The following is a 14,581-nucleotide window of genomic DNA, read 5'->3' as shown; positions in this document are numbered from 1 at the left end:
CCTATAGGACTTACTATCTGTAATTGCACTGTCCAACACAGTAACTGTATGTGGCTACTGAATACCTGAAGTCTGGCTAGTCTGAATTGAGATGTGCTTTAAGTATGTAATACCAACAGATTTGTAAGACTTAATATGGTTAAAAAAAAGAAAAAATGTAAAATAGTTCAATCATGTTTATATGTTGAAATAATAGTACTTGAGATATGCTGTGTTAAATAAAAATCCATTAATAAAATTTCACCTATTTATTTTTATTTTTTGATGTAGCTATAGAAAATCTAAAATTGCATTTGTGACTCAACTTATATTTCTATTGTGCAGTGTTGACCTATACAATCTATTTATAAATGCCCACAAATTATCTTTTTCTTCTTCTTAAACTAATACAAATTGTATATATTTATGGTGTACAACACATTTTGAAAAACATATAAATTATGCAATGGTTAAATTTAGCTAATTAACATACGGATTACCTCACATAGTTATATTTTGTGGTATGAACACTTAAAATGTACTCTCCCAGCAACTCTGAAGTATGCAATATTAACTATAGTCACTATGTCCCACAAATTATATCAACATATAATGCCATCTTCCCAATGAGTGCCAGAATTTGCTTTTTTCTTTTATGAATTAAATAAAATTATATTATATTAGGAATTACTAATAGTAACTAGATAAGTTTTAAGTGCCCATTTAATTTTAATATCCCTTTAAAATTTTTCACAAGGAAGCGCAAGGCATTTCAAAGTGTTAAAATATATTTTAAAAAGTTGTTTTCAGATAGCTATAAATTATTCAATTTCTCATCTGTATTTTACTTATATCCAATTCTAAGTTCAAATGCCCCACCAGCAAGGATAGATGGCATGATTAAACCTGTAGCAATCCAAATCCCATAAAGTATTAGTTCTGATTAAGTCTGATATTTTTCAACTTAGTCACTCAGTAAAGGGCAGCATCCATTTTGGTCAATATCATTGTATCAATGTCCAGCAGCCAAGACAAAGAGCCTTTATATGGTGGTATGAATAGACAATGTGAGCAATACGACACCACTTGAAATAAGGGCAGGGAGAAAAATGTTTTTATAATGCTAAGTCTTAAAACTAGGAGATGAAACTTACAAATTGTATAACAACTAGGTAAAAGGATATATATAAAAGAAGAACAGGAAGGTAGAACAGAAAGGTCTCCTCTCCAGACCTTTCTCAAGATGTACCTAGGTTCAAACTTGGCTGCTACACTATTAAGTGGATGTGTTTCCTCACATGTAAAGTGGGAATATATACATCACAGGATTATTAAAAGAATATAGTAGATGCTTACTTAATGTCATCTGTCTTTAATACTAATAATTATATAATGGTAATAAGATTATGGGTGACTTCCCCCCTCACTTTCCAAATTGCTGTAAATATTTTCTAAGCATAAATGAAAAACTTACAATTTCATACTAGCACCCCTCCTCAAGTGAACATAAAATTATTTTTATCAGCTGTCTTTGACAAATTTGCTTATAAGCTTAAAATCTGTGTTTGTGCTAGGAGGTTGGTGGTACAAAGAAAATTAAAGAGGGGGAACTGATAACTTTAACACCATACCAGCACAGACATATACAAAACAAAGTGTGGAGAGGAAAACAGCAAAAGGAAATGCTGTTTGGGAAATTCCCAACTCAGACTATCCAATGAAAAGATTAGATTCCACCCTCCTCAATCTAGCTACCTACCAGTCACTCCTCACTCTCATCTTGGGTTTATATGTACATTACAAATATGCATAGTCACTGACCTTCTTCTCTCTACTAATGGTCACCACATGGCCTCACAGTCAAAAATTGAAAGAGTGAAGAAATTCAGGATGTGTAACAAAGACAAACCAATGCACTGGTTGGGAAATAACTTCATTAAAATGTACTCATTCCCAAGTGCATCTACTCATCTGCTGACAGTGCTGGGAATGCCATTCCTGAAATATTTAACCTGGTTATAAGATTCTACTGCTAGAATCAGAGAAGGTACACTTTGATGCCTACTTCTCACTTCCTCTGTAACAACCTTGTCTTTATAGGCATGGCTTAAAATGGTACATTAGCAAAAGTGTACAACTCCAAATCACTCACAGGTGAAAATTTCAAGTTAATGTAGAAAGAATAATTAAACAATGGTAACAATAACTATATTACTCTAACAACTAACACTTACTTTACTCAGTATTGTGTGCCAGAAAGCTAAGGACTTTACACGAATTAGGTAATATCAACCCTAAACCTCTTTGAAGATGGTAATTACTAATTTCACTTGCTTAGTGCTCACACAGTAAATCTGAACCCTGCCAATTTTACTTCAAGGCTTACACTTTTAAAACTTATCACATCCTGCCTCTTTATATATGCATAATTACAATTGCAATTGTGATTCTGTATTTGTGTGTGTGTATATATATATATGCACACAGGTGTGTGTCTGTGTGTAAAGTATTTAGTGAGTCAGTAGCAAACAAAAGGCAATTCCAACTCTGTGAAGGCTTTTACCCACCTTCACAAACCAACAATAAATTGGGAATCACCCCTCTCCTCCCCACTAAGTGGTGCTCTGAAAGTACTAGTTTTACAATCATACATCACTTAAGCATGGATGTACATTCTGAAAGATGCGTTCTTAGGCAATTTGGTCACTGTGCAAACATCACAAAGTGTACTCAAACCTACATGGTAGAGGCTGCTTACACACCTAGGCTACTTGGTATAGCCTATTGTTCCTAGGTCACAACATGCTCTTGTAAAGCATGTTACTGTACTGAATACCATACACAATTGTAACATAACTGTTAAGTATTTGTGTATCTAAACACAGAACATAAAATACAGTAAAAATACAGTATTATAATCTTACGGGACCACCATCGTAAATGAAGTCCACTACTGACCAAAAAACACCATTACGCTGCACATGACTGCACTTAACATCTTTCTCTAGAAACTAAGGAAAGAGATACCTGTAAGTAAAATATTAATCTTTTCAAAAAATTAGATAGAAAATTGATTGACTACAGGTAAACATGCTTTGTAAAGTGTAAAGAATTTTAATCTTAACACTTTATTAGGTATTTTTATTTTCAATTGTCTATTTGGCTCAAAACATATTGATGTTTCTAGAGTTTGTACAAAGTCTTTTTTTTTTGAGACAGGGTTTCACTCTGTCACCCAGGCTAGAGTGCAGTGGCACAGTATGTGCTCACTGAAGCCTCTGCCTCCCAAGTTCAAGCGATTCTCCTGCCTCTGCCTACCAAGTAGCTGGGACTACAGGCACATGCCACCACGCCCAACTAATTTTTGTATTTTTGGTAGAGACGGGGTTTCATCATGTTGGCCAGGCTGGTCTCAAACTCCTGACCTCAAGTGATCCACCCATCTCGGTCTCCCAAAGTGCTGGGATTAGAGGTGTGAGCCACCACACCGGGCCTGTATAAAGTATTTTAAAAGCTGTATTTCCAACTTAAAAGAAGATATACATATCAAAAGGCTTAACACATAAAATCTGCATTCATCACTCTAACCCAACTTCAATTCTACCAAAATCTAGGCTAGCAGAATTAAGTTTGATGTAACAAATCACTTATCTTTATTTTTACTTACAAGATCTGTTTCAAGGATTCCAAACGAAATGGAAAGACTAGCAGACAGAAGGGGTAGGGCCAAGATTAGTAGAAGGAGAGTGGAAAGAAAATCTCTCAGAAATGCTAACCTTAATCCAGTCTCACTTTCGCCCAACCAAGAGAAGTGTGCACTGCTGCTGGTCTGCCCTGGCAGGCTCCTCGTCCTCTTCCTCTTGAAATCCTCTGCTTTTTCCCTCCTGGAAAGTTAGTCTCACAGGGCTGTTTTCCTAACATTTCTCAACTGTCAAAGGATTTCTTATCTTGAAATTAGAAGAAAAAAAATCTACTAACTCTCCATAATCACATAAGAGTTCCCAGGAAGTTCAAAAACAACAGTAACTCCTGCCAGGCACGGTGGTTCACACCTGTAATCCCAGCACTTTGGGAGGCCAAGGCGGGTGGATCACTTGAGGTCAGGAGTTCGAGACCAGCCTGGCCAACATGGTGAAACCCCACCTCTACTGAAAACACAAAAATTAGTCAGGCACGGTGGCAGGCGCCGTAATCCCAGCTACTTGAGAGACTGAGGCAGGAGAATCACCTGAACATGGGAGGTGGAGGTGGCAGAGAGCCAACATTGCACCACTGCACCCCTGCCTTGGCAACAAACTGTGACTCTGTCCCCCCACCAAAAAGAAAGAAAAAGAAAGGATAGTAACTCTATGGTTCAACTTGGCAGATCTGCAAAAAAAAATAGAATGCAGCAACTAAGACCTTGGAGAAGAGAAAACACCTTTTTCATGGGAACTTCCTCTCCTTGAAGAAAGACAGAATTTAATTTAGAGTTCTACTACCCTCGGGGTCTCCTGTAATCTTCATGTTTGTTTCTTAAGGAGAAGAGGAGATATCTTTTAGCCAACCAGCAGGGTGAGCTAGTGCTAGCATCAGTTCCATGATTCTCAAATCTCCCAAAACTCAATGGTGTAAATGGCTTGCACTATTAATAGCAATTTATTTCCCTGTAATAAACCTGAATCAAAAACACCATGTCTAGAACTGCTTCAGTCAATGCTATACCTGACAACTTTACTCAATACTTACAGATTCTCCGTTTATGACACATTCTCTTCACCAGAAAAATAACAAGTGTAAATAAAAGCTCATCTGAATATGTATCCATAGTATCCACGTTTCATTCTCTTAATTTTACAAGGTTATTAATTTAAAACATTTAGAAAACACTTTTAAAAAATGGCTAAAACAAGTGCTCTATAAAATTAGGGTTAGATAACTCAACATGCCAATTTCTCCATTTGCTACAAGCTACAATCGTCTTAGGACCTGACTGAAAAGCCTTCCCACAAGAATAAGATTCACTTTTCCTTCCAGAATCATCACATCCTAAGAAAATGGTCAAAATAAGTAACCCTAAAGAACAGTATTTAGGATGACAGAAAAAAATGGACCTGACCTTTCTCTAAATTGCAGATATCCCACCACTTCTATTCTCCTTGAAACTTTCTTTTCTCCTCCTGCTACCCATTAACAGTCTCAATTCACCCAAAACACTCTTATAACTTGAAGGACAAATTAAAACTGGAAAATGTTTAAGGTTGGCAGGTGACAGACCACTTTATAACTACAAATAACCTGAAAGTGACTCTAATTTTCACAAAATGAAAGTGTAAGTAAATCCACTCACATAATATTGAAAATTGTAAAACAGCTTATCAACTTACAAATATCAGTAATTTAAAAGCACCTGAAATGACTCATAAAAACTTTTAAAACCTTAAAACAAGTTAACTTTTTGCTAAATTTGACATTCAAAGAAGTTAAAGAGCACTGTAGGGTCCCACCATAAATGACAGTCACTACTTGTTCAATTTCCTGACAGACCTTAAGAGATACCACTCAGTAGAAGCAGTAGTCTTAAAAAGTTGTTTTAAAAAAAAGGAACATTCTGAGTGGCACATTTGTTTATCCAACTAAAACACTATTACAAAATGAAAGACACCATTATTTTCAGCATTGATCTCATTTCTTTTCTTATGTAATAACTGGCAATAACAGCAGTTATTTCAAACTTTCAAAGAAATTTATCAAGTACCTGATTGTTTTTTAATTTTTCAATTTCTGGGTCACAACTGCATTTGGAAAACCTTAAAATTCAAAAGCAACATTGCTCTGAAACTATCCGATATTTCTGTATTTTGTACCTGATTTTGTTTCACTGAAAGTCACTTTAAAAACTAAGTTACCATATAATATGAAAGTTTTTTGTTTTTTGTTTTGAGACGTAGTCTCACTGTGTCGCCAGGCTGGAGTGCAGCGGCACGATCTCAGCTCACTGCAACCTCTGCCTCCTGGGTTCAAGTGATTCTCCTGCCTCTGCCTCCCGAGTAGCTGGGACTACAGGCGCGCGCCACTACGCCCAGCTAATTTTTGCATTTTTAGTAGAGACAGGGCTTCACCATGTTAGCCAAGATGGTTGGTCTCCATCTCTTCACCTCGTGATCTGCCCGCCTCGGCCTCCCAAAGTGCTGGGATTACAGGCGTGAGCCACCGTGCCCGGCCAATACGAGAGTTTTAAACTTATTCTCACAGAAGTTCTCATGAACCTAATAATATTTAATTAGCAAGTATTCTCAATAACATCCCTTTTTTAACCATTATTAGTTGTAGATATTCACCTTCTCATCCCAGCAATATGACAAATACAAACAGCAATGGGTAGAGGCTGAAAGGCAATTTTCCATTATGCCACTAACTTAATCATCTCTGGACCTCAATATATTGTAAAAGAGGAGGGTAAGAGCAGTTGTTCTTTGATATTCCTTCCACAGTAAAACTACATGATCCAGGAAAACATTTGCTAATGTTAATGCATCTCCTACTCGTTAATACAAGACTGTTCTGTATTAGAAGAAAAGCTAAAAAAAAAGAGAAAATATATATCTGAAAAGAACAAGGAAATGAAAGTTAAGTAATGCTGAAAAATTCAAATTTCAATTTGAACACAGAGATCTAAACACCGATGTGTTTAAATATCCCTCCAATCAAGGAATTCTGTTAATGGCCAACACAAAACATTACGTGTCTCAAAGTCTTGTACTTCATTAGTTAATACCAACACAAAGTATGATATAATTGCAGTACAACTTTGTTAGAAATTGTAAGGCTTTTAAAAGCAATACATACCACTGCATTAATACTAATCAAGCTTTATGTTTCACCAATTCAAAAGTCTTAAGCTAGATTATAGCCTTATTATAAAACCGAGTTTCTTCTTAGCAAACCTACTAAAATGCAGTATTACTGCCACCAAGTTCCCTACATACTTACACATGCCACTGAAGGCAAACATCCAGGTTTCCTTTCTTTGAGAAACTTTAGTTGTCTATTTTTTGAAACGTTTTCCTTCTTATGGGACCAAAAACTGTTTACAACTAAAACAAACTACTGCAGGGAGGGAATACACAATTAAAACAAATCTGCCATCCAGATGCAACAAGCGTGGAATTAGTCAGGACTGGACAGGATAGACAGTGGTGTTTTGATACTTCTGTTGAAAGTATTAACAAGACAGGACCATCATTCGCCCCCAATTATGTTTATCCCCTCGTTGAGTTTGATGATCACACAAAATCTGAAGTCTAAATGTAAACGTTTTTATATTCAAAGTCAATATTACTTATACAGTTCAAGAAAACTTTTCCACTAATGTTGCTAAACCACAGATGGATCCCAACAAGAGTTGTCTGTAGAAGTCTCGTAACAAGTAACCTTTAGCTCCACCACCTAAGCTTCCAATCACTGAGAAGAGTCTGGGACAACTCATCTTCAGGTTCACGGGAGAAGTGGAGCACACCTGCTTTCCTCTGGCAGAGTAACTTCCCAGGGACACAAAGGCCAGAGAATCAGACCTGGAGAGGCAAAAAGCTTTAGCTGGACACCCACCAAGCCCTGGCAACCCAAACACTTCGAGCGATTTACCTCTTGCTGTTACTTCCCAGGCACCTAGTCGCATAAGATCTTGCAGGACGGGCGGAGGGAAGGGCTATGCGGTCTTGTCCCAAGTAAGGGGAGGGGTGTGTACAGTAAATGCCGGAGCCGGCGTTTCTGGCCACAACCGAGCAGCCTCAACGAGAGGGGTTGGTGACCGCTCTCGGCCCGCCCCGTTACTCAGTGCATTGCAATGGCGACCGCCAGGCTCCCCAAGCCGCCTGATCTCGGCCCCTTCCCCCTACTGCTCACTGGCTGCTCGGCTTCATGTGACTAAACAAAACCCCCAACTCTAGTGCCCAGCTCAGCCCCTTTGTGTCCGCTACCGGATCCTCCGACGCCGCAGCGGAAAGGCCCCCCCATCCCTCCGCCGAGTCCCGCCCCGCGGCGGCGGCCGCCGCTCACCTCAGGCTCCGTGGCCCCCAGCGACCGCTGCGGCCGCCGCCTCCCCGAACCCGGGGCCCGGGCTCCTTGTGTAGCACCAACTCCGCCTCCTCGGCCGCCGCCGCCATCTTAGCCTGTGCGGCAAAATGCGTCCTTTTGGATGGTTGGGACCCAGCCTAGGGCGTAGCTCCCCGGGCCCAAGAGCCGGAGGCCGGGTCCCCCAAGTTCTTCCGCCACCCTCAGTCCCGCCGCTGCCACAGCCCAGAGGCCCGAAACCCACTCGGGTCCCGGCGAATCTGACCAAATAACCCCTGAAACTCACAGTTTGGTGCCGTGTGCGTCAAACCGGGGCGACGTTGGGAGCGCGCGGCGTCCCCGCGTCACACGCCGTTCTGTACGCTACTCGGCTCCAGCGGCCCCCCTCCGCTCCCCGCTTTTCGCCTCCAGCCCCGGTTCCCACGGCGCAGGCGCGCTGCTTTCCCGCCTCTGCCGGGCTGCCGGCCGCGGGGGTGGCCAGCGAGGAGCTCCCGGAAAGCTTCGCACTGGTGGAGCGTCTGGGCCAATTAGACAAACGGGGGCAGCGGAAACAGTGCACCACTGTTCTCGGGTGCCAGAAACCAAACAAGGTCACCTCCCCCAGCGCTGACCTAATCACTCCCAAGGAGGTTCCCGCCCCAAAGTAGGCACGCTCCAAATATGGTGGTGCCCAAACTCTGCAAGACCCAAGCACTAGGCATGCCTAGGCCCTTTAAGGTGGAACAGGCCCAGGTTTGAGTTCCATGATCACGAGCTTGCAAAAATCTCTGTTATTTCTTCCTGTTGAGGAAAACAGCCGAAGAATGCAATATTTGCCAATCACAACTGTGGAGTAATGGCAGAGGGAAGGTTTTAGGATCTTAAGGGGGCAGTTGTTGGGAGTTGGCCAGGCAGAGCATCAAGTGTGACATCTCAGTTACCCGGACAGCCTGCCCTAAAAGGTGGCCGAGGTTTGCTCCAGTTTGACTCTCTGAGGACACTCTCTCCCTGCCTTACTGAAAGTGTCATGGTTCTACGAATTAAAGTTATATAAGAAGCACCTAAGATGCTGGTTAACCCTTCAGAGAATCAGTCCTGAGAGGGTTCTGGAAATTTTCATTTTTAACAAGCCTTCACCACAGGATCCTGGGGGCAGAGAAACACTGAGTGGGCTATTATTTTGGTTTTCGACTGAGCCAACAAGAAACTGCTAACGTGTTTAAGATTAACCAAGAGTTCTTGAGAAATCTACTGGTCCCGCCTTAATTATTTGGCTTCTCTGAACCTCTGTTTACTCATCTAAAAAATTAAAAATAAAAAAGTTTTCTTTACTTGTACAGTTGTCATTACTGTGGCCCTCCAAACCCTCAAGATGTTATTGGCATTCAGAAGAATATACCATAACTGCATTTATTTGAGAAGAATGAGAAACATTCTCTTTCCTATAGAATGATGCCTTCGGCAACAGCAAACAGATTCCAAACAACAAATATTTGACTAAACACATTAATTGCTTTATTACTTAATAGCTAACACTTGAGCGCTTGCTGTGTACCAGGCATTGTTCTAACTTGTTTGATTTCATTATAACCCAATGAGACAAAGAGAAGTAAGGTGATTTTCTCAAAGTCACACAGTTCTTTGGGTTCTTTATCCCAGCTACTCAGAAGGCTGAGGCAGGAGAAGGGCGTGAACCGGCGAGGTGGAGCTTGCAGTGAGCCGAGATCTCGCTGCAGCACTCCAGCCTGGGAGACAGAGAGAGACTCCATCTCAAAAAAAAAAAAAAAAGAAAAAAAGAAAATGCAAATCTTCCTTTTTTATTTATATGAATGTATAAACAATAAAATATAAATACGTATACATTTGCAGTCAATGGGGTAGGGGTGCACTTTGGATCATTTCATTTGCAGAATCCATTAAAATGCAGTTTACTATTAGTAAATCCAGTTTAATAGTAAATCCAGTTTACTATTGGACTTAGAACAAAAATATTATGCACTATGGAAATTCTCACATTATATCACTGTAAAAGCAGTTACTAAGAAAGTAACTGTCATAAATGTGCACCACTGACTAACGTGCAGACAAAACACACAAGCAAATAGAACCACTCAGAACTCAGCCATGATCAGGAACTTGTCTCACTAATGAAGCTGCTTTTTACGCTAGAACTCAGCAACTGAAGTGTAATACTGTGGAAGTCATAATAGCAGTAAAAGTAATCACAGTAATTATAATAGTAGAAGTAGTAATAGTTGATGAAACGCTGTATAAACAAAATAGATCTCAAAAGCTGTCTATGAATGGGAGAAACATAATGACAGAAAACTTGAATAAAGTAATGCAAAAAGAAAAAAAAATACACGTAAGGTCTCTGTTGAGCCGCAGACGCGGGTCTCTGTTCTGCAGGATGTGGTTTGTAAAAGTTATTAAGAATAAGGCCTACTTTAAGAGATACCAAGTGAAATTTAGAAGATGACAAGAGGGTAAAACTGATTACTATGCTCAGAAACGCTTGGTGATACAGGATAAAAATAAATACAACACACCCAAATACAGGATGATAGTTTGTGTAACAAACAGAGATATCATTTGTCAGATTGCTTATGCCCGTATAGAGGGAGATATGATAGTCTGCACGGCATATGCACACGAACTGCCAAAATACGGTGTGAAGGTTGACCTGACAAATTATGCTGCAGCGTATTGTACCGACCTGCTGCTGGACCACAGGCTTCTCAATAGGTTTGGCATGGACAAGATCTATGAAGGCCAAGTGGAGGCGACTGGTGATGACTACAATGTGGTAAGCATTGATGGTCAGCCAGGTGCCTTTACCTGCAATTAGGATGCAGGCCTTGCCAGAACTACCACTGGCAATAAAGTTTTTGGTGCCCTGAAGGGAGCTGTGCATGAAGGCTTGTCTATCCCTCACAGTACTAAATGATTCCCTGGTTATGATTCTGAAAGCAAGAAATGTAATGCAGAAGTACACCGGAAGCACATCATGGGCCAGAATGTTTCAGATTACATGTGCTGCTTAATGGAATAAGATGAAGATGCTTCAAGAAACAGTTCTCTCAATACATAAAGAACAGCATAACTCCAGACATGATGGAGGAGTTGTATGAGAAAGCTCATGCTGCTATATGAAAGAGTCTAGTCTATGAAAAGAAGCCCAAGAAAGAAGTTAAAAAGAAGAGGTGGAACCGTCCCAAAATGTCCCTTGCTCAGAAGAAAGATTGGGTAGCTCAATGAAGGCAAACTTCCTCAGAGCTCAGGAGTGAGCTGCTGAGAGCTAAACCAAACAATTTTCTATGAGAATTTTTCGGATAAAGACAATAAACTTATGGACAGAAAAAAACAAAAAAACAAAAAACAGGCAACTGGAAAAATCCAAAGACCAGTTATGTGGCTCAATGCCAAAATATTTAAGGAAATCACAGTTGAGAATGAAAGTCAAGATGTGGAAAACAGTTTGACTCTGGGAGAAAATTCATAATATATTGTGAATAAAATGATGCTCCAATGAATACACCTGGTAAATGTTTTGAAGAAAGAAAAAGCAAGATGCTGCTACTGGTTTTTGTTGTTACTGTTGTTTTGAAACTTTTATTTTAGGTTCAGGAGTACATATGCAGGTTTGTTATACAGGTAAACTCATGTCACAGGGGTTTTGAACAGATTATCTCGTGACCCAGTTACTTAGCCTAGTACCCAGTAGTTATTTTTTTCTGATCCTCGCCCTCCTCCCACCTTCCACCCTCAGGTGGGCCCTAGTGTGTGTTGTTCCCTCCCTTGTGTCCCTGTGTTCTTATCATTTAGTTCCCACTTATAAAAGAACATGCAGCATTTGGTTTTCTATTCCTGAATTAGTTTGCTAAGGATAATGGCCTCCAGCTCCATCTGTATTCCTGCAAAGGATGTGATCTCATTCTTTTCATGGCTGCATAGTATTCTGTGGTGTATACATACCACATTTTCTTTATCCAGTCTACCACTGATGGGCATTTAGGTTGATTCCAAGTCTTGGCTATTGTGAGGGGTACTTCAATGAGCATACATATGCGTGTGTCTTTATGATGGAATGATTTATATTCCTTTGGGCACATACCTAGTGATAGGATTGCTGGGTTGAATGGTAGTTCTGTTTTCAGCTTTTTGAGAAATTGTCACACTGTTTTCCACAACAGTTGAACCAATTTATACTCCCACCAACAGTGCATTAGTGTTCTCTTTTCTCTGCAACCTCACCAGCATCTGTTATTTTTTGACTTTTTAATAATGTGGTTACTGTTAATATGTTAAAATCTGACCATATGAACACAGTATATGAATCCATTAGTTATTACCAGATTACCAGTGAATGGAATTACCTGATAAAAAACGTAAAGTAAGTTGTAGTCTCAAATGACTTGCTCAAAAACAAAATGCAATTCAGTGTTGAATAAAAACAAATAATTCTTCTCATTCCAATACTTCATAATTCCAACCAAAAAGAAAGAAATGAAACATTAATCTACTAGTAATAAAGTCAAATCAAGTGTGGATTTTGCTCAGTATCCCACTAGTTCTGGATCAACCTCCTAATAGCAAAACTGTAAAGCAAGTCACTCTTGTGGAACTGCAAATAGTTCAGTATGTTTGTTCATTGGAGTGGGGGTAGGGAGGATGTGTGGAGTAGAAAGAGAGATGATGTAAACAGCAACCAAGTTTTGTACTTATTTTTGTCCCATGCTGACCTGAGCACAGAGCTTTACACATAGCAGGTATGCAATAAATAATTCCATTCAGTTCAACTAACATTCATTGTTTGTTTACTCTATGCAAGGTACCATACCAGGCACTGTCAGAAAAAGATGAGTAAAACAGTTCCTTGAAGCTATTCAATAGCTTTTATACTTCAAGGAAAGAGCTAGACAAAAAGGTACAATCAACTCTCAATTTACCAGGGAATGGAGGAGATAAGGTAATAGATAATAAAGTTCTCCAAATCTTAATTAAAACAAAGCCTCGTAAAACATAGTACAAAATAGATTTAGTATACATATATTTAATGAAAATTATATCTAATATTCAAGAACACATTTGCTATGCTACTCAGCATATCATTATGCATGCCCCCCGGAGGATGTGAAGGTAAATAGAACACACTCAGCTCTCAAATATTTTATGGTGGAATGGATCAAAAGTTGCGAGTTCACGTGCACATGAAACTTGCATGTTAAAACTGACAAAGAAAGAGATCAGCTCATTGTTCAACTGGTGCCTCACCTAGTGTTGATGATGCTGTGGTATCATTTTCCTCCAGAGTTTGGCTCTTAGCTTTGCAGGCTGAGAATCAGTTGAACTGGAGTTGATCAAGCTCAGTTAGATGAAACGTATAAGAGATTAATGAGTAAATCAAATGCTGATATATTAATTTACAATAAAAGTTTTGACTGCCAAGCATAATGGAATACCTAAGCAGACCGGTCAGCACATTCCCTCTTTGTGGAGAAGGATGCTAGGAACACCAATTTATTTGCTTGACGAGCATAGAATTAGATAAATATGATCTCAGCAGATGGGATCATGAAACTTTGATAGCAAACTGTACTCCGCCGTGATGATGTACCTCTCAAGGGAATTTGGACTCTTTAGTCTGCTTTCACCAGGACAATAACTCTTTTAAAAGTTAAAATATTTCTTTTAAGATGTATAACATACAAACCACAAGAAGATGAAGTATTTATAATTCATATTTCATCAATTCAATGACACTTTCTAAAAAATGTTGTAACATTTCAAATTGTGTCTTACAATCATAATTTGTAATTAGCAGTTTTTTCTTTCGTGGGGGTTCATAAAATAATGGCACACCTTTCAGTGGTATCTTAGAATCTAATGGAATACGATAATTGCATGACATTTCTTTAAACTCCCTTACTTCTGTTTTGGTAAATTGACTTTCATCAAGTTAGTAGTTGCCCCACTACATCATTACTTAGAGAGTTTAAGTTCAAAAACTATGTCAAGCTTTATTTTCCTCAATTCGTATTCTGATCAGACTGTCGTAATTGAGCTAAGTTCCCAAGGGATAAAGGACACTGGAGGATACTTCATCCGCAAATGTATTCTTAGCTTCTAAAGTAACCCAGACTTGGCTGTGTGCAGTGGCTCACACCTGTAATCCCAGCACTTTGGGAAGCCGAGGCAGGCAGATCACCTGAGGTCAGGAGTTCAAGACCAGCCTGGCCAACATGGTGAAACCCTGTCTCTACTAAAAATACAAAAATTAGCCAGGTGTGGTAGCGGGCGCCTGTAATCCCAGCTACTCAGGAGGCTGAGGCAGGAGACTCCCTGGAACCCGGAAGGCAGAGGTTGCAGTGAGCTGAGATTGTACCACTGTACTGCAGCCTGGGCAACAGAGTAAGACTCCATCTCCAAAAATAAAAAATAAAGTAACTCAGATTTCACTGGGTTTTGTCATCCCTTTTTACTGCAGGACCCTTAAAATGCCTACAAAGTGTCTTAAGGGGGCATTTGTACTTAGGAACAGGTCCTGTTAGCTACCTCGTTCCCTGTCTGA

General features: G+C 39.7%; 1 protein-coding gene and 1 pseudogene across 13 annotated transcripts in view; one reads left to right on the top strand and one right to left on the bottom strand.

Annotated features, from left to right (window-relative positions):
* The window catches only part of ZNF644 (zinc finger protein 644), a 101,715-nt gene extending 93,111 nt beyond the window's left edge, over positions 1-8,604 (bottom strand). For 2 of the 13 annotated variants that reach the window (XM_007978009.3, XM_007978016.3), the window contains exon 1: positions 8,017-8,311. The gene's annotated coding sequence lies outside the window, so the exon portion shown is untranslated. The other 11 variants (XM_073008598.1, XM_038002767.2, XM_007978007.3 and 8 more) reach the window with 11 other exon arrangements.
* Positions 8,605-10,372: 1,768 nt separating this feature from the next.
* Positions 10,373-11,312, top strand: LOC103224452 (large ribosomal subunit protein uL18 pseudogene; annotated as a pseudogene).
* Positions 11,313-14,581: the final 3,269 nt, after the last annotated feature.

Source organism: Chlorocebus sabaeus, chromosome 20 (assembly GCF_047675955.1).
Source record: "Chlorocebus sabaeus isolate Y175 chromosome 20, mChlSab1.0.hap1, whole genome shotgun sequence".
Classification (NCBI taxonomy): Eukaryota; Metazoa; Chordata; class Mammalia; order Primates; family Cercopithecidae; genus Chlorocebus; species Chlorocebus sabaeus.
Note: the sequence above shows the minus strand (reverse complement) of the source record. Positions and strands in the feature narration are given on the sequence as shown.